The sequence below is a fragment of the Lampris incognitus genome, chromosome 2 (genome assembly GCF_029633865.1).
Source record: "Lampris incognitus isolate fLamInc1 chromosome 2, fLamInc1.hap2, whole genome shotgun sequence".
NCBI lineage: Eukaryota > Metazoa > Chordata > Actinopteri > Lampriformes > Lampridae > Lampris > Lampris incognitus.
In genome coordinates this window covers 53,058,895-53,079,334 of record NC_079212.1, presented here as the reverse complement: position 1 = coordinate 53,079,334, position 20,440 = coordinate 53,058,895, and the positions used below count along the sequence as shown (strand labels likewise).

The following is a 20,440-nucleotide window of genomic DNA, read 5'->3' as shown; positions in this document are numbered from 1 at the left end:
CTCATTGGAGGGCGCTGAAAGAAGAGAAGTAATTACTCTCAATGCCAGAAGGGGAAGAAAAAAACGTACACACTGCAGGTTTAACCGTGCACTCTCCCTCATGCCTCACAGCACTCAGACCACCAACTGTGTAGCTTCAGTGATGTTGTTGGACCCCTAATCCAGCAGCCCAATCGTATCAAACATGATCACTCAGTCAGTCAGGCAGCCAGTCAGAGACATTAGCATTTGTAGGACTGGCCCGCGTGTCCGGACCAGCCAAAGGTCAGTTTAGGAGTTAGCACTCAAATGAAGTAGAAAACAGGTTTTTCAAAGTCAAAGAAGGTTGCATCAGTTCATCCAGACACAACGTTTATTGACAGATACGTTTCATCACTCATCTACGTGACCTCTTCAGTCTCAACTGACTGCAGGTATCCCCACCCTTATAAACAATAGTGGCATAATGACTGAAACCAACGTCCAGTTTCATATGCAAATATGGGTGTGACCATCAACCAGAGTTTCAATGGCCATGTGTACTATTCACAGAGGATTTGGGAATGTTTGCAATCACAGCATTGTATGAGCATGCAGCGCTCTATGAAGTGTGCTGCATGCTCTTACTAATAACACTGCAGCACAAGTCACAGCACACTTGTGCTGCGGTGTTACTAGCAGCAGGGGATCTTCTGCAGGGGATGCATCTGCATCACCCAGTTGTAGTTGTATGCCTGGCGAGGCTCCACTGGAGAAACTAGAACCACTTCATGTAACCCAGGCCAGTCAGAACATGAATGTGTAAAAAGAAATGATTTCATTGCACTGCTGCCCTTATGGGGGTAGATTCTTTCTGGCAGTTAAGACTTGCATACATTTTAAAAGGAAAAAGTGTCACAGAGGTTGTCTGAAAAAAATGTCCTTTGCATCAAAGCAGTGATTCCTTTGTGGGCCAGCACGATGTACTCAACAGGTGTCTTGGGTAAAGGACAAGAATGAAGCCAACCATCTAGCACCTTGAAGGACTTCTTTCTGTTGCACAGCCCCTGTCCCAACAGATTGTTATAGTTTATTAGCCACACGACCAGGGCCAATGGAATGTGCTTTTGGTGCAGCATGTTAAACTCTGCAGCATGATACATCCATGGACAACAGCACATACTCCACATATTATACCCAACAATGCAGTCATACAACAGCAGAAACAAACATATTGCACACAAAATGTTAGGAAAGTGGTGGTATGCATGCCAGGGGTGTAAGGAGGGACTATAGGGAGGACTTCAGAGTCCTGATAGCTAGGAGAAAAACACTGAGAAGTGTTTAGTCTTAGTGGACAGTGACCTATAGCACCTCCCTGAGGGAGGAAGCTGGAAGAAGTGATGAGCAGAATGTGAGGGGTTGGAGATGACGAGATGAGAAATGGGTAGGGCAAAATATTTACTAACAGCTCACCCTCCACTACCTCACAAAACACTTTCTTTGATGCTGGTGCATCTGTTCTTCATAATACACACAGAGGAATGCTTTAGGTATATATATATACACTACCGTTCAAAAGTTTGGGATCACCCAAACAATTTTGTGTTTTCCATGAAAAGTCACACTTATTCACCACCATATGTTGTGAAATGAATAGAAAATAGAGTCAAGACATTGACAAGGTTAGAAATAATGATTTGTATTTGAAATAAGATTTTTTTTACATCAAACTTTGCTTTCGTCAAAGAATCCTCCATTTGCAGCAATTACAGCATTGCAGACCTTTGGCATTCTAGCTGTTAATTTGTTGAGGTAATCTGGAGAAATTGCACCCCACGCTTCCAGAAGCAGCTCCCACAAGTTGGATTGGTTGGATGGGCACTTCTTTGAGCAGATTGAGTTTCTGGAGCATCACATTTGTGGGGTCAATTAAACGCTCAAAATGGCCAGAAAAAGAGAACTTTCATCTGAAACTCGACAGTCTATTCTTGTTCTTAGAAATGAAGGCTATTCCATGCGAGAAATTGCTAAGAAATTGTAGATTTCCTACACCGGTGTGTACTACTCCCTTCAGAGGACAGCACAAACAGGCTCTAACAGGTACTATTTAATGAAGATGCCAGTTGGGGACCTGTGAGGCGTCTGTTTCTCAAACTAGAGACTCTAATGTACTTATCTTCTTGCTCAGTTGTGCAACGCGGCCTCCCACTTCTTTTTCTACTCTGGTTAGAGCCTGTTTGTGCTGTCCTCTGAAGGGAGTAGTACACACCGGTGTAGGAAATCTTCAATTTCTTAGCAATTTCTCGCATGGAATAGCCTTCATTTCTAAGAACAAGAATAGACTGTCGAGTTTCAGATGAAAGTTCTCTTTTTCTGGCCATTTTGAGCGTTTAATTGACCCCTCAAATGTGATGCTCCAGAAACTCAATCTGCTCAAAGAAGTGCCCATCCAACCAATCCAACTTGTGGGAGCTGCTTCTGGAAGCGTGGGGTGCAATTTCTCCAGATTACCTCAACAAATTAACAGCTAGAATGCCAAAGGTCTGCAATGCTGTAATTGCTGCAAATGGAGGATTCTTTGACGAAAGCAAAGTTTGATGTAAAAAAAATCTTATTTCAAATACAAATCATTATTTCTAACCTTGTCAATGTCTTGACTCTATTTTCTATTCATTTCACAACATATGGTGGTGAATAAGTGTGACTTTTCATGGAAAACACAAAATTGTTTGGGTGATCCCAAACTTTTGAACGGTAGTGTATATTACGTAAAATTTCCTGAAAAACAATGATGTGTAATATATGACAACATGTTGTAAGTCTAGTTGGTTAAATCACTCTGTCTCCCTGTCATCAAAGCTGGAGAAAAAGTCCAGGATACCTTCTATTTCATAAAAAGAAAAATTCCCTTGGAGCCATCAGGACTAATTTCAAAAGGAAGCATCTCAGATGTGGTGTGTGTGCTGCACACCCAGGCCGGCTGTTGTGCATGAGACAAACTGCACATATGTGGCCGTGTTGTGGTGTGTTCTCATTCCACTGCAAGTGTACTGTCCTGGATGCATGCATGACTGCAGCATCATTATGCACTTTTTAATCTTTTCTTAAACATAATTTCACTTTTCCATTACACATGACACCCACATCCACCTGTTTGTAAATGCCTAGTATCCCTATGGTATTATATCGTCATAAACAGCACAGGTACCACTCATGTTAATGAGTTAACACAGTTGACTAGAGATAGAATTATATTTACCTAGGTTAGAGCTAGGATTATCGTTATTTTAGAGCTAGGGTTATATTTGCCTTAGATAGAGCTAAGATTATATTTATATTAGTTAGAGCTAGGATTATATTTACCTCAGTTAGAGCTAGGATTACATTTACTTTAGTTAGAGCTAGGATTATATTTAGTTTAGAGCTAGGATTATATTTAGTTAGAGCTAGGATTATATTTAGTTTAGTTAGAGCTAGGATTATATTTAGTTTAGAGTTAGGATTATATTTATTTTAGTTTGAGCTAGGATTATATTTGGCTAAATTAGAGCTAGTATTCTATTTAACTTAGAGCTATGATTATATTCATCTTAGTTCGAGCTAGGATTATATTTAGTTTAGTCTGAGCTAGGAGTACATTTATCTTAGTTTGAGCTAAAATTATATTTACCTTTAAATTACAGCTGGGATTATATTTATTTTAGTCTGAGCTAGGAATATATTTATTTTAGTTAGAGCTATGATTGTATTTATCTTAGAGCTAGGATTATATTTACCTTTGTTAGAGCTAGGGTTATATTTACCTTAGTTAGAGCTAGGATTATATTTATTTTAGTTAGAGCTAGGATTATATTTATTTTAGTTACAGCTAGGATTATATTTATTTTAGTTAGAGCTGTGATTATATTTACCTTAGTTAGCACTAGGATTATATTTACTTTAGAGCCAGGATTATATTTACCTTAGTTAGCTCAAGGATTATATTTACCTTAGAGCTATGATTATATTTATCTTAGTTTGAGCTAGGATTATATTTAGCTTAGTTAGAGCTATTATATTTACCTTAGTTCAAGCTAGGATTATATTTAGCTTAGTTAGAACTATGATTATATTTATCTTAGTTAGAGCTATGATTATATTTATCTTAGTTTGAGCTAGGATTATATTTAGCTTAGTTAGAACTATGATTATATTTATCTTAGTTAGAGCTATGATTTTATTTATTTTAGTTTGAGCTAGGATAATATCTTAGTTTGAGCTAGGCTTCTATTTAGTTTAGTTAGAGTTAGGATTATATTTATCTTAGTTTGAGCTTGGATTATATTTATTTTAGTTCGAGCTAGGATTATATTTAGCTTAGTCAGAACTATGATTATATTTAGCTTGGTTAGAGCTATGGTTATATGTACCTTAGTTAGAGCTAGGATTATATTTACCTTAGATAGAGCTATGATTATATTTACCTTAGATAGAGCTATGATTATATTTAGCTTAGTTAGAGCTATGATTATATTTACCTTAGTTCAAGCTAGGATTATATTTAGAGTAGTTAGAACTATGATTATATTTATCTTAGTTAGAGCTATGATTATATTTATCTTTGTTTGAGCTAGGATTATATCTATCTTAGTTAGAACTATGATTATTTTTATCTTAGTTAGAGCTATGATTATATTTATTTTAGTTTGAGCTAGGATAATATCTTTGTATTAGCTAGGCTTCTATTTAGCTTAGTTAGAGTTAGGATTATATTTATCTTAGTTTGAGCTCGGATTATATTTATTTTAGTTCGCGCTAGGATTATATTTAGCTTAGTCAGAACTATGATTATATTTAGCTTGGTTAGAGCTATAATTATATTTACCTTAGTTAGAGCTAGGATTATATTTAGCTTAGTTAGAGCTATGATTATATTTATCTTAGTTTGAGCTAGGATTATATTTAGCTTAGTTAGAACTATGATTATGTTTATCTTAGTTAGAGCTATGATTTTATTTATTTTAGTTTGAGCTAGGATAATATCTTAGTTTGAGCTAGGCTTCTATTTAGTTTAGTTAGAGTTAGGATTATATTTATCTTAGTTTGAGCTTGGATTATATTTATTTTAGTTCGAGCTAGGATTATATTTAGCTTAGTCAGAACTATGATTATATTTAGCTTAGTTAGAGCTATGGTTATATTTACCTTAGTTAGAGCTAGGATTATATTTACCTTAGATAGAGCTAGGATTATATTTACCTTAGATAGAGCTGTCATTATATTTAGCTTAGTTAGAGCTATGATTATATTTACCTTAGTTCAAGCTATGATTATATTTAGAGTAGTTAGAACTATGATTATATTTATCTTAGTTAGAGCTATGATTATATTTATCTTAGTTAGAGCTATGATTATATTTATTTTAGTTTGAGCTAGGATAATATCTTAGTGTTAGCTAGGCTTCTATTTAGCTTAGTTAGAGTTAGGATTATATTTATCTTAGTTTGAGCTCGGATTATATTTATTTTAGTTCGCGCTAGGATTATATTTAGCTTAGTCAGAACTATGATTATATTTAGCTTGGTTAGAGCTATGATTATATTTACCTTAGTTAGAGCTAGGATTATATTTACCTTAGATAGAGCTATGATTATATTTACCTTAGTTAGAGCTAGGATTATATTTACCTTAGTTAGAGCTAGGATTATATTTAGCTTAGTTAGAGCTATGATTATATTTAGCTTAGTTAGAGCTATGATTATATTTAGCTTAGTTAGAGCTATGATTATATTTACCTTAGTTAGAGCTAGGATTATATTTAGCTTAGTTAGAGCTAGGATTATATTTACCTTAGTTAGAGCTAGGATTATATTTAGTTTAGTTAGAGCTAGGATTATATTTATTTTAGTTTGAGCTAGGATAATATCTTTGTTTGGGCTAGGCTTCTATTTAGCTTAGTTAGAGTTAGGATTATATTTATCTTAGTTTGAGCTCGGATTATATTTATTTTAGTTCGAGCTAGGATTATATTTAGCTTAGTCCGAACTATGATTATATTTAGCTTGGTTAGAGCTATGATTATATTTACCTTAGTTAGAGCTAGGATTATATTGACCTTAGATAGAGCTATGATTATATTTACCTTAGTTAGAGCTAGGATTATATTTACCTTAGTTAGAGCTATGATTATATTTACCTTAGTTAGAGCTAGGATTATATTTAGTTAAGTTAGAGCTAGGATTATATTTAGTTTAGTTAGAGCTATGATTATATTTACCTTAGTTAGATCTAGGATTACAATTAGCTTCGATAGCGCTAGGATTATATTTATCTTAGTTCGAGCTAGGATTATATTAACGTAGTCAGAACTATGATTATATTTATCTTAGAGCTATGATTATACTTATATTAGTTTGAGCTATGATTATATTTATTTTAGTTTGAGCTAGGATTATATTTATCGTAGTTAGAACTAGGATTATATTTATCTTAGAACTATGATTGTATTTATTTTACTTTGAGCTAGGATAATATTTATCTTAGTTTGAGCTAGGCTTCTATTTAGCTTAGTTAGAGTTAGGATTATATTTATCTTAGTTTGAGCTCGGATTATATCTATTTTAGTTAGAGCTAGAACTATATTTACCTTAGTTAGAGTTAGGATAATATTTAGCTTAGATAAAGGTATGATTATGTTTGAGCTAGGATTATATTTAGCTTAGATAAAGGTATGATTATGTTTGAGCTAGGATTATATTTACCTTAGTTTGAGCTATGACTATATTTATCTTAGTTAGAACTATGATTATATTTATCTTAGTTAGAGCTATGATTATATTTATTTTAGTTTGAGCAAGGATAATATTTATCTTAGTTTGAGCTAGGCTTCTATTTATCTTAGTTAGAGTTAGGATTATATTTATCTTAGTTTGAGCTCGGATTATATTTACCTTAGTTAGAGCAAGAACTATCTTTACCTTAGTTAGAGCTAGGATTATATTTAGCTTAGATAAAAGTATGATTATGTTTGAGCTAGGAAATTATTTAGCTTAGTTTGAGCTATGATTTTATTTATCTTAGTTAGAGCTAGGATTATATTCACCTTAGTTTGAGCTAGGATTATATTTAGCTTAGTTGGGGTAGGATTATATTTATTTTAGTCATCAGAACGGCCAGATGTACTCTGAGTTGTAAGGCCACCTGTACTGAAAGCACTCAAGCTATTTAAAAGTCACACTGGGCTGGGCGGTACAACGACTTTTCGTGTTTTTAAAAAAATATATTTTCAAACAAGATATAGGATGAGAAAATACTGTTTATATCGATATAGTTTGATGTTGCGTTAAAAAACACAACAGTTTCGTAACGCTAGACCGACCAGGATTTCCCTCCTACCTAAAACAATCACGGCAGTTGACTGCTGGTTTTTAAACTCTATATTCTGTCAAGGTAAATACCCAATTGAGATATTAATGCATTACATATGTTAGTATGTCTGTTATGAAATGACTGACACCAAAATTAACATTTTAACAACTTTAATACTATTTTTAAACAATTTTAACTTCAGACAGACATGGTTAAACTTGAATAGCAAAATTGAAAAAGTGAAAATATTACCTGAAAAACAAAACGGAAAACACATATTGCTAATCTAACAAACGTAACAAGGCCTATTAAACATGACATGTAAATAAATAAATAAACCGAAAATAGATATTGAAACAGTCCCAAACAATGATCGGAACTTAAAAACTACTACAACGACCTCCAACGGTTGTTCTAGCAGTTTTTAAGTTCCAGTTGTTGTTTTTAAACTCTATATTCTGTCGAGATAAATACCCAATTGAGATATTAATGCATTACATATGTTAGTATGTCTGTTATGAAATGACTGACACCAAAATTAACATTTTAACAACTTTAATACTATTTTTAAACAATTTTAACTTCAGACAGACATGGTTAAACTTGAATAGCAAAATTGAAAAAGTGAAAATATTACCTGAAAAACAAAACGGAAAACACATATTGCTAATCTAACAAACGAAACAAGGCCTATTAAACATGACATGTAAATAAATAAATAAACCGAAAATAGATATTGAAACAGTCCCAAACAATGATCGGAACTTAAAAACTACTACAACGACCTCCAACGGTTGTTCTAGCAGTTTTTAAGTTCCAGTTGTTGTTTTTAAACTCTATATTCTGTCGAGATAAATACCCAATTGAGATATTAATGCATTAAATATAAATTAGTATGTCTGTTATGAAACTGACACCAAAATTAAAATTTTTACAACTTTAACACTATTTTTCAAACAATTTAAAATGGCCACTGCCCAACCCCTGTAAATACTGCAACGCTTCGGTGGTAGTCATTGTGCGTCTGTAACAGCGTCTGTAACCAGACATGTTGGCCATAATCAAAAATCAAGTTTAGACTATTTGTCTGCACTGGAGAATGCTAGTGTGTTTCTAAGACAGAGCAATGAACTTCACGAAGGAAATGATGTGACAACACACGTCATAAATACTGACATGACGTACACGATCACGCGCAAATTATGAGCAGCCATTTTGATGGCTCATGGTCATTTTAGGTAGATCTTGTAACTTTTTTGTGCAGTTGATCTAATGCAATTATATGCAATTTTAGGAGAATTTGTGGAGCGGCAGGTCTAGATCTTTTTTTACAGTTATTAAACTGAATGCAGTTTGGATTCTCAGAGATAGGCCTGTTTTCATTTAATATAGACTATTTATTTTAGATAATTTTTCATTTACATGTTGATATATTGTGCAGCTGTATATTTTAAAACAGGGAAGGAAACCCTGTCTTTGCATTTTATTTTGCTCTGTTTGCTCTGTTTTAATAAAAGTGCTTGTGACATCTCACATGTGGCTTTGACTTACAACTGAACATTTAGCCCACTTCGTAGAAAATACTGAGATATATATTGTGTATCGACATTCAGCCTAAAAATACCGAGATATAATTTTTGGTCCATATTGCTCAGCTCTAGTCATATTTCCTTTGACTAGCAGCAAGAAATGAAAAGTGCAAAAGTATGAAATGATTTTCAAACACAAAACACATCTGTCTTGCCATTATCAGTGTCTTTTGTTTCTTTCCAGTCATCTGCACTACAGTGAACTATAAACAGTTCACTGACTATACAGCACAGTGAGCAGACCCTGGATTTGTTTTCCTTCTCCATCTGCACACACTTGTACCAACAAGCATTCTTACAACACAGCAACTAAATAATGACCGACATCAAAGGGCGAAGAACATTTATTTTGTTCAACTAAGTGTTCCACGGGAGCATTGCTAAGCTAAGAGAGAATAATTCTGTTCCACCAATTATCACATTTAAATCAAGGCGTGAATTTTGTAAATAATTAACATAATTCTATAAAATTAACAATTCTATGAGAACTCAATAAAACTTGATTCATTACAAGTTATTTACCTGAACTCTGCTTTTGTTGAATGCTGACAAAACCTTTAATGTTGCTGGAAAAGATCCACTGAGATTCAAACTGCCAAGACCATAAAGACCATAAAGGTTGTGGATGCAGTTCCTCATTAAAAAAGGAATGCTATACTACACATAACAGAGGGATGGAGAAATGCTACAGGCCACACTACACAAATGTACTCAGGTCTTTGGTACTTCCTGTAAAGTAATTTTACACATGATTAAAAAAGGAGTTTAAGGAAACAAAGCAGGGAATTCAGATAAAGGGGAAATGCAATCAGCGACAATATAAACAGCAGGAATACTTGTGGTATTCTCGCTATCAAGTATGAATACCAAAATGTTGACACAAACGTTCTTCCTTTCTGTCCATCGTCACGCAACGACTGTTTGAAGCAGTGCCACAGTGGCGACTGTGCTTACACTTAGCACAAGAGTCCATTCAAGTGGGATAATGGATAATGCATCTTCCTTTCCTGCAGTACCCTATGTTCCAGTGACTATGCGCAGGGTAGCAAGCAGATGACTAGTACCTGGATCCTGTCCTAGCAACATAATAAACACCACATGGTAGCCATCACCAGGCTGAGCCTCCAGATCCCCTGGTGGCCTGCCAGGGTACGAGGGCTGCCACTTACACAGGAGGTGGGTGCTCAGGCACATACTACCTTCCAAATCACACAGAATATGGAACAATTCACTTATCCTGTACACGTGACCAAACCTCACTGCCTTGCACACCATTATTCATACTGTCATTATGAAATCTAAATCCAGATATTTTGCCCCAGACGTTACCTTAGTGAAAAGTCAAATAATTTTTTAGACCCCAATTGTAAAAAAATTGTGCACCAGTCGACTGATAGCAAACACAAGTGCAGCAATTTGCATTAGTAGTTGCTCCAAGAGGTGATAAGATGTGGTGGTAAAATAAACTTTAATTTAACACTGCTCTGAATCAAAATAAAAAGCTTCTTATAAAGCTATCATACTGCAACTGATATCCAACGGTTGTCAGAAAACTCTCATCTATCTGCCTATTTAACACCAATTATTTTCTGTACCTTATTTCATTATATTTATAGATTTAAAAAAAACATATTGTAACAATGACACTCCATCATGAAAAAGTCAATGTTACCTTCAGTTATGGTATATGCTTTAAACATAAAATTGTACTGATTCTTATGAGGTATGATTTCAAATGATTCCAAAAACATTACATGCCAGCTGCTCATCTAGTCACAACCTTTCCAAATATCCAAGCACACACAATATTATGGGTTCAATCGGGTTATTATCCCTGTAGTAGTATCCTTTATAATCAATAGAAATCATGTGATTCTGAACTCTTGAGGTAGGTCTCATGGGACATTTGAGGGTAGACATCCCCTTCAACTCACTACATGCGTCCAGGGGGTGGAGAGGCTGGTATTGAGAGACCTTACAGAGACTAAGCAGTCCAACACAACTCCTCTCCACTACATGCGTCCAGGGGGTGGAGAGGCTGGTACTGAGAGACCTTACAGAGACTCAGCAGGCCAACACAACTCCTCTCCACTACATGCGTCCAGGGGGTGGAGAGGCTGGTACTGAGAGACCTTACAGAGACTAAGCGGTCCAACACAAGTGGATTTACAGCAGTTTTTTCTAGTTTTACTCAGAACAAGCTGGTGAGAATGTGGTAAGAATGTTTTGACTAAAAATGAATTGCACCTTCTGTTTACAATCACAACAGAGATGTACTTGTGTCTAGGCTACTCGTGGTTAGACAAAGAAAACAAAAAATAATGAAAGAAAAGATTTTCCATGGGGGGGGGGGTTTATACAGATTGATGGTGGGATGTGGTGTGATCAGGTTAGACGGTATTGAGGGTTCAGAGAAAGCAGGTCTATGGAAAAAAAAAACAGCACGATGCCAAGCCTATGAAAGATCATCCAGATGGAGCTGCACAAGCACTACTTCACACAGTCCACGACTAGAGGAACGTGATGTCGCTGGCACACACGGCTGCACATTACCCCGAGAACACTCAAATCAATGAAAATATACATGGAAACAAATATTCAGCATTTTTCTGATTGACACTGGCTCACATCAATGAATTAAAGCAATGTGTAAAAGGAAAATCAGCAGGCACTGTGCACAACAATAAGAACCATGATGACCTACCCTTTAATTCTACAATAAGACACCATAACGGCCTATGATTTAATTCTACACCCACTTAAAGTACCATGTACAACGGCAAGGCTGAACACGAAAACCCCACAAGGTCTTAATGACTGTTTCAGTCAGGGCTGTTCAGAATGTCAGATAGTATTGGGACGCTCCTCTCTAATGTTCAGACTTGGGGGTGGGGGGGGATGGGGGGTCTGTGTCTGAAACGTTTTGTAACTTTCTGACACTGACATTCCAAAGTCTACACCCACTTCCTCAGATGTGAAAATGGGCAGGGTTTCAAGTGGTCTGCAAATTCTATCAGTTCATTCTTCACACAACTGCTTCCGCCATCGCACTGACTGCTTCCCGTTCACCGCCAACAGCTTCGAGGAAAGATCCTCTAGTGTTCCCGTTTGTTTGAATCTTCACGTTGAGATGACAAAAAAATTGCTGTTTATAATCCCATCTCACTCTATGATGACAGCTTCTAACACCACCTTCAGTTCTACACACACGGAAAAGATACGAATGACTTTCCTGCCTGAAGATGAATCATAAGATCTCATTCATCTGAAACATGTAGCACGCTTCACACCGCTCCTATAGGTTGAACAAGGTATTCTATGATAACGCTACTGACATATCTTAGATTAAAAGAGTAAACAATAAAAATGCTTATAAAATGTATTTTGTTAACGTCTAATTATTATATGCTATTGTTATTGAGATTGAAGTCTGTTTATGGGTCTTTCCTGAGTGTTGAGTCTGTGTGTTACACACCTGCATGAAGCTGGATAGCTCAGTAGGTAAGAACGCTGGGTTTCCTGCCTGAGCTCGGGGGTTCAAACCCCAGTCAGGACGAGTCTCCAGGGAGAGTCCGCGGCTTCGACTCCTCGTGCTATACAAGCCAAGTACCTCTCAGATGTACATTGCTTTGGAGGAAAGCGTCTGCTAAATGAAACTGTACACTGCACATTCAATCTGATGTTTGTTAGAGGTAAGGTGAGCTGTTCGTCCAGTACAGCTCCTGCTCTGAGAAAGGCTTCTAGCTGATATATGTCAGCATGTGATAAAATGAGTTTCAGATGAAATATTAATCAAAACACAATTACTTAAAACCCAGAGGTAATCATTCATTTTTCCACTGATGGAATGCCACCTTCCCCTTCTTTTTCAAGTACTATTGTTTTTTTTCTTCACTGTGTGTAGCATATCAGCTGTCCTGAGTAAAGGATGACTTGTAAAGATAAGCGGAGGTTGCTGAATGGCACTGATTAAAACCATGTTAATGACTCTCAAGCCCCCAGTCCCCATATTCAGGCTTTCAATAAATAAACACAAAAGTCAAGGTAATCTGAGTTCTTTTGTTGTTGTTTGACAACCTGCCCGCCAAAACATTTGGCTCACACCCCAGGCTGTAGGGGACCACGCAACAATGGCAGTGAGCAATATCTACTGAAGACATCTGAAATCAGGACTCAGGAACACTTTGTCATTTCACCTTTCACATGAAAAGGTGTTGATAAACATGCTTGATATCCGCCACCTATTGTAACGCGTTTGTCTTTGTTTTGATTTGTTATTCTAATTCACAACAGTGAACAACAGAAGTCAGGATTCCAGTAGAACTACACATAGTGCCTTGTATAAATACTGTTGATGATTACTGATGACTGACCTGACATGGAAAATATATAAATTAAAAAAACTAGGGCTTGCCCCGGATATTCCTATACTCATTTGGCAAGCTTATATTTGGACATAACTTCAGTATTCGGATGCTTGGGTTTATATTTTACTGTGTTGGTTTACTGCACAGAAACATCAGAAGTTTTTACGTATTGTGTCTTGACTAACTATCCTGTTGTATGGCCCATTATTCCCCAACTCTTTCTAGACCGAGGTGGGAAAGTGGGTGACATGTACGCAGGTGTGCAGCTGAAGTTTCGCTCCCTGTCAAGATCCACTGCCCTGTGCATTAACGTGCATGAAGAACTTCCACCACTGTGCAGGCTGCAGTAGTCTTGTTTTCTTTTGTTCAGCACTCTTTCAGTTCGCTTTTTCAGTGAAATAAATACTCGGAACAACTCTGCTCATTTGGATGTTGTCTGTAAACAGAGATGGGCAGTCCAAAGGAATTGAATCAAGTGCAACTGGACTTGATTATATATCCGTGAAGACGTTTCGCCTCTCATCCAAGAGGCTTCATCAGTTCGTGCCTTTCTGGCTAGACCAAGCTAGTCTGAGTGGCTGTGGCTGACTCTGATATTTAGCCTTTTTGGAGTCGTTATCAGAGCTATTGATGTCAATGGCTCTTTTGTGTTCCGATGTTTAGCAACGACAGTCGACATCAATAGCTCTGATAACGACTCCAAAGAGGCTAAATATCTGAGTTTCATCACCAGCCACTCAGACTAGCTTGGTCTAGCCAGAAAGGCACGAACTGATGAAGCCTCTTGGATGAGAGGCGAAACGTCTTCATGGATATATAACCAAGTCCAGTTGCACTTGATTCAATTCCTTTGGATAACTATGACCTGGATGAATGAGAACATTCACAGACAAAGATGGGCAGTATTTCAATTAAATGTTTTTAAAATATGTATTTTAGTATTATATTTTATATATATATATATATATATATATATTATATAGTATTTCGCAATTTGTATTTTGCTGGACAGAAAATATAAGATGTAATTTGTTTTTTTTAAAATTTATTTCTGATTTTTTCCCCTTTTTTCTCCCAATTTAGTGGCCAATTGATCCCTATCTTAATTCAAACACCCACCCTCGTATTGCATGCGTTCGCCAACTGCATCTCTCCGGCCGGCAGTCTCGAAGGAAAGCGCCTCCCCACTTTCGTGACAAGGCGAATCCAAGCCGAACCACTGTTTTTCCGACACACACAGAGACGCATTCATATGACGAACACAAGCCGACTCCGCCCCCCTCCCGAAGACAGTGTTGCCAATGATTGCCGCTTCATCGAGTCCGGCCATAGTCGGATCTGACGAGACCGGGGCGCGAACCCCAGTCCCCAGTGGGCAACTGCATCGACACCAAGCCGATGCTTAGACCGCTACGCCACCGCGGACCTTTATAAGATGTAATTTGTAACAAAATACTTTAAGAGCTTGTATTTGTGTATTTGAAATACTTATACAATGTGTCATTTTATTCTCAAATAAGTCAAGTCAAGTCAATCTTATTTAACCCAATATCACAAATTACAAATTTGCCTCAGGGGCCTTTACAGCAACACAACATCCTGTTATTAGCCCCTCGCATCAGATAAGTAATAACTCCCTAAAAACATTAAAAAAAAAAAACTTTAATGGGAAGAAACCTCAGGGAGAGCAACAGAGGAGGGATCTCTCTCCCAAGAAAATAAAGACAAATTTTTATCCCCAAGCTTAAACTATAGAAAAAAAACTGCACAACAATTAGCCTAATCACAGGTTTTGGCTAAATGCAAGTGAATCACGTGGCATGTCCTGTCGGGTCCAGCAACGCACTCATTGTGAACTACTGTATTTCATTTGTGTTCCTTGTGACTAGTAGCTTGAGGAAAGAAGCTGCTTTAGTGTTTGGTGCAAATTTCCCCTAAGATATAGGTATGTAATCACAATATCATCAGATATTGCATGCTAAGGCAAGTTTTCTGAATGACTCTAAAATACAACAGGAGAAAAGAGCAGTTAGCAAACACACGTGCTCCAGACCTGGCAAATATACAACTAGCTAGTAACGTTAGCATACCAGCTAACATTACTAGCTAGTAATGTTAGCATACCAGCTAACGTCACAGAAATGCTCAGGCAGCCTGCAGCAGTGGCATCTCATGGTTAGTCATCACATGGGAAGCTTCATTAGCGAGATTAATTGTTAGCAACTTCTGTAACTCAGGGCAAATTTTTTTTCTAGCAGAGCTACATTTAGGTGTTTTATAGTGGCCATTCTTAATAGTTGTCAGGGAACTAGCTTGCACAGTCCTCTTGAGGATAAGGTAACTTTTTACAGTGTTTGCTATGCCAGGGGATGGTCAGGTTAATATTAAGGTTAAAAAAAATCATAGATTTTAAGAAAGCAAGCCATGTAACAATTAAAAATCTTTTATTGTGATATTTACTCTAAAGCTAAATGTTGTTCATCTTTTTGTACAAAACATTTTACAATATGGATTATAGGAGCGTTAATACAACTCAAAGTGATAGACTCCATTCCTGGATAATGCTTAAGAAACATAAATGATTATCCAAAGGAGTTGAATCAAGTGCAACTGGACTTGGTAACCATGACCTGGATGAACGAGAACATTCACAGACAACATAAATGACTGCATTTTAGTGTCTATTATGTGAGTTGTTAAGTGCTTTTGAATGCTGTTGGTTTTAAGTTGCAACTGGTAGGCCTAATCAATATAATGGTGTCTTTATACATTTTTTATTAGGTAGAAGTCAGTCATCTCAGGGAATGAGTGGAAATGAACCATCAGAGCCTGGCAGGCTGGCCCATCATCTGCCACATCTGCAGAAGAAGAAGCCACACCAATGCTAAAATGTACAATGCTGGATGGGAAATACTTCCAAATAGTGAAGCAGATCCCAAACGGAAAGACAGAGGTTGAGTGTCAGCCGTACACTAACAAAAAGGTCATAATATGTGGCTCTCTTGCAGCGACATCAAATTTTAAAAACCATTTGAAACAAAGGCACTCTGACAAAATAAAGGAATTTGAAGACAACAAAAAGGAATTTGCCAGTGAGAAAAGCAAAAAACAAAACAAAACAAAAACCTGGACCTCATAACACAAACTACTCCCTTTGAATATGGTCCAGTGACACAAAATAAAATTGACTCTTTTGTCACATCCTTTGTCACTAAAGGCATGTACCCATCGGCCACTGTTGAGTATAAATAATTTATAGACTTGGTACAAGGACTCTGCCAAGGTGCAAAAGTTATGTCCAGGAGGACACTTAGGAGAAGAATCAATGAAGACTTTAATAATAAAACAGCAAATTTGAAGGAGAGACTTCAAGTACATACAACATGTTTGCACCACTGCAGATATCTGGTCAACTAAAACAACAAGTTATATTGGAGTCACTGTACACTGGATACAAACAGACATGCTAGAACATGAACCAGCTGCTCTTGCTTGCAGACATTTTCCCAGTCCACATACCTACAACCACATTGCAGAACTACTGGAGGAAATCCATCAGAATATGGACTCACAACTGACACTATTGTGGTTACAGTAACTGACAACACATCAAACTTCTCAAAAGCATTTTGAGAGTTCAATATCACAGTTGTTTCAGAGGGACAGGAAGAGACAGATGAGCAGGAACAGGGTTTTTCATTTGTAATAATAGATCCAGAGGGAAAAGAAGTGTCAGAGTGTGATATCTAGCTACCACCTCAAGTCAGGTGTTCCACTCACACACCGAGTTTGGTTTCAACCACTGATGCCAAAAGGGCAATTAAAGACAATTCAACTCTCTTCAGGCAGAATCATTCATCCATGACAAAGTGTTCAGCCCAATGGAGTGCTTCTGGCAGACCAAAATATGCAGAAATACTCAATGACTTGACCAACCAGCAACTGAAGACACCCTGGGTTTGTAGGTGGAATTCTCTTTATGACTGAGTCAGCTGAGAATTCTTCGACAGAAGCTTCCTGAGATCATGCCTGCCTTGCAACTCCCACCGTTCAAAGAGGTAAAGCTTGAATTCCTTGAGGAATACTGCCGAGTCCTCAAGCCCATTGGCATTGACATTGACCACCTTCCAGGTCAGACCTCATACTGCTATGGTGCACTCATACCTACCCTCTTTGCTGTTCAGGCTAAACTACATGCAAGCTTCAAACCTGTGGTACTGCTCAAATATCTTGCAAGACACCATAACTGGCTTTGAGAAAAGGTTCAGTAGCTTCTTATGGCTGAAAACTGATGTCAATGAAGCCATCCTGGGTACAGCAACCCAACCGTTTTTCAAGATGAGGTGGTTGACTCCCAAACTAGCTGCAGAGAAGAAGAGGATATATAACCTGTTTGTGCACTCAGCTGAAGAGCTTGGCCTTGTGTCATAAAGTGAGACTCCCTCATCAAACAATGCTGAAGAGAATGAAGACAATTTCTTCATCTTCTCTGACTAGACTAGGGTACAGGTAAACTATTTATCAATTAAAAAATAAATGAGAAACTAGTTTAATGTCACCTTTTAAAATATTTTTGTGAGATTAAAAATCATTGAATTTAATGTAAATTCATAACAATGTTGGTTCCCTTTTTCAATTCAATTAGATTCATTGTCATTAAAAACAATGTGTAGGCACATGCATTAAACGAAATAAGGGCTGCGGTTTCCCCAAACACAGAAAGACAGACATAGACAAACAGCAAACATAGTATAAGATATATACGGATGAAGACTAAAAGAGCTAAAGATCAAGCTAAACTAAAGATAAAAAGAAAAAAAAAGAAAAGAAAAAAAGGCACGAGTATAAACATACTTACAGACAATGAGTGAGTAGCCAGGTTCAGGTGGGTAACAGCTTCGGGAAAGAAGCTGTTTTTGAGCCTGGAAGTGCAGGCTTCGAGGCTCCCGTAGTGCATCCCAGAGCGCAGGGGGGAGAACAGTCAGGGTTAGGGTGGGTGGAATCTCTGCTGATGCTGAGACCCCTTCGAAGGCAGCGCTTGTTTTAATTTTATTTTATGACATTTATCACATAAATATCATAAAATACATATTATATCACATGAGGCCTCCGTGCCCACGGGGGCCTCTGTGTCCACGGTGGCCTCCATCATCATCACGCTCATAGGGGCCTCCATGCTTGAGGGGGCCTTCGGCGTCGTCGTGATCGTGGGGGCCTCCGCACCCACAGGGGCCTCTGTCGTTGTGCTCGTGGGGGCCTCTGTGCCTGTGGGGGCCTCCGTCGTTTTCCTGTCTCTTCTCCCATGTATGTGAATGGTGTGATGTGAGTCTCCCCTGTATGCAAGCGTTGTAGTCTGTCCTCCTACCAGGTATCCATGGTGATGGTTGTCACCACCTGGATGCTGCTTGGTATCCACCTCATCGCATTCTTTATATATCTTATAAATCCAGATAATTCTTTTTTAATTATGTTTCAATGTTGTTTCCGTCTCTCTCTCCAATGTGTGAGGAATGTCTTATCTTGTCTCTTCTCCCGTGTGTGTGGTGTGATGCGAGTCTCCCTGAGTGCATGTGTAGTCTGTCCTCCTGGCAGGTCTCCATGGTGATGGTGGACACGTGGTTCAGGTCCTGGGCTGTTCTGGTGGCATCTGGACACTGCTTGGCATCCTCCTCATCACATTCTTCGTATATCTTATAATTCCATCATAACAGGAACAGGAACAATTTATTTGTCATTTCATATTATGTACTACGTACACAAAAGAAACTAAATTCTGTTTCCCCAGCCTACAGCAATGCAACACAAAAAGACTTGTTCAAATCCTCCAAAAACACCACCACCAAAAACATACAAAAACGGAGAGAACAAAGCAAAAAAACAAAAACAGCCATCACAGTCCACTCAGTGCAACACAGTCCAAAAACTCCACTGTCCAGAGAACGAACGCCAGCCAGGATGACTGTCGGAACTGCCGGTCTGCATGGGCTAGCAGTTAGCTTAGCCTGCCCTGCCTCCGCATCCCATCAGACCGCCCTTGGAGTTTCCCTCTCAGGCGCAGCTCCAGGCAGGGCCGTGGTCCCTGGGCCTATCGGATGCAGCAGACCAGGCTCCCCCAGCCGATCCAACGCCAGCTCTCCAGCTCTCCAGCCAGACACCCTCAGCACACCTCCCCCGCACGCCAAACAACACAAATGCACACAAAAACACTGCACAGTTGACGCTAGGCGCGGTCGCCACCACATCCCCTCGGTGTTTCCTCTCGGGCAGGGCCGTGGGCTAGCAGTTAGCTTAGCTTGCTCTCTCAGACGATCCAGCGCCAGCTGTCCCAGCCAAATGAAATCGACGATCAAAATAAAAAGTTAACATGATGACACAAACTTAGATGTAGACGTGGCCAAAGACACTGCATACTCGGCACTGGGTGAGGCCGCTGCAAACGCGAGTCCATGCCACCATCTTCCCACACCAAGAAGTTGGATAATTGTGTTATTCTCTTTCAATGTTGTATTGTGTAAATTGTGTAAACACAACATTATTGCACATTGTGTGTCTTGGGAGAGAAATCCTCCTCTGTTGCTCTCCCTGTTTTTTCCCCCTCCCTGTTAAAGGTTTTTAGGGAGTTGTTGCTTATCCGATGTGAGGGTCTATGGACAGGATGTTGTGTTGCTCTAAAGCCCCCTGAGGCACATTTGTAATTTATGATATCGGGCTATACAAATAAAACTGACTTGATTTCACATACAGAAAAGAAACAATTTTATAGTTTAATAAAAATATTTTGATTTCTATTTGTTCAAAAGAAATTATTGAATAAAAACTGTTTTTACATTTTTTTGTTTTTTTTTTTTTACTCTGGTGTTGAAAATCATATCAACATCAAATTTTTTACGAGTATTTTATCAAACATCAAAATGTTGATATAATGACAATCCTAATTTGTAGTTTAATAGTTATAAAAATGCAATCTCAAAACAGAAATATTTACTATCAAACATATGTAACTGTTAAATATATTCAAAAATAAGTAATTTACCAACAACCATAATTTACAGTGTTTGACATTAAAGAACCTCAACATCCTCCCCAACCACAGCCCTCCCATGCACCAAACCCACCGCAGTGATGCACCACCAGTCCTTTAAGAATGGAACTAGTCACAGAAAACAAATGTTTTAA

General features: G+C 37.8%; 1 protein-coding gene across 1 annotated transcript in view; it reads right to left on the bottom strand.

Moving 5' to 3' along the window:
- Window positions 1-20,440, bottom strand: part of mtor (mechanistic target of rapamycin kinase) — a 400,677-nt gene that overhangs the window by 181,069 nt on the left and 199,168 nt on the right. The window lies entirely within an intron of this gene.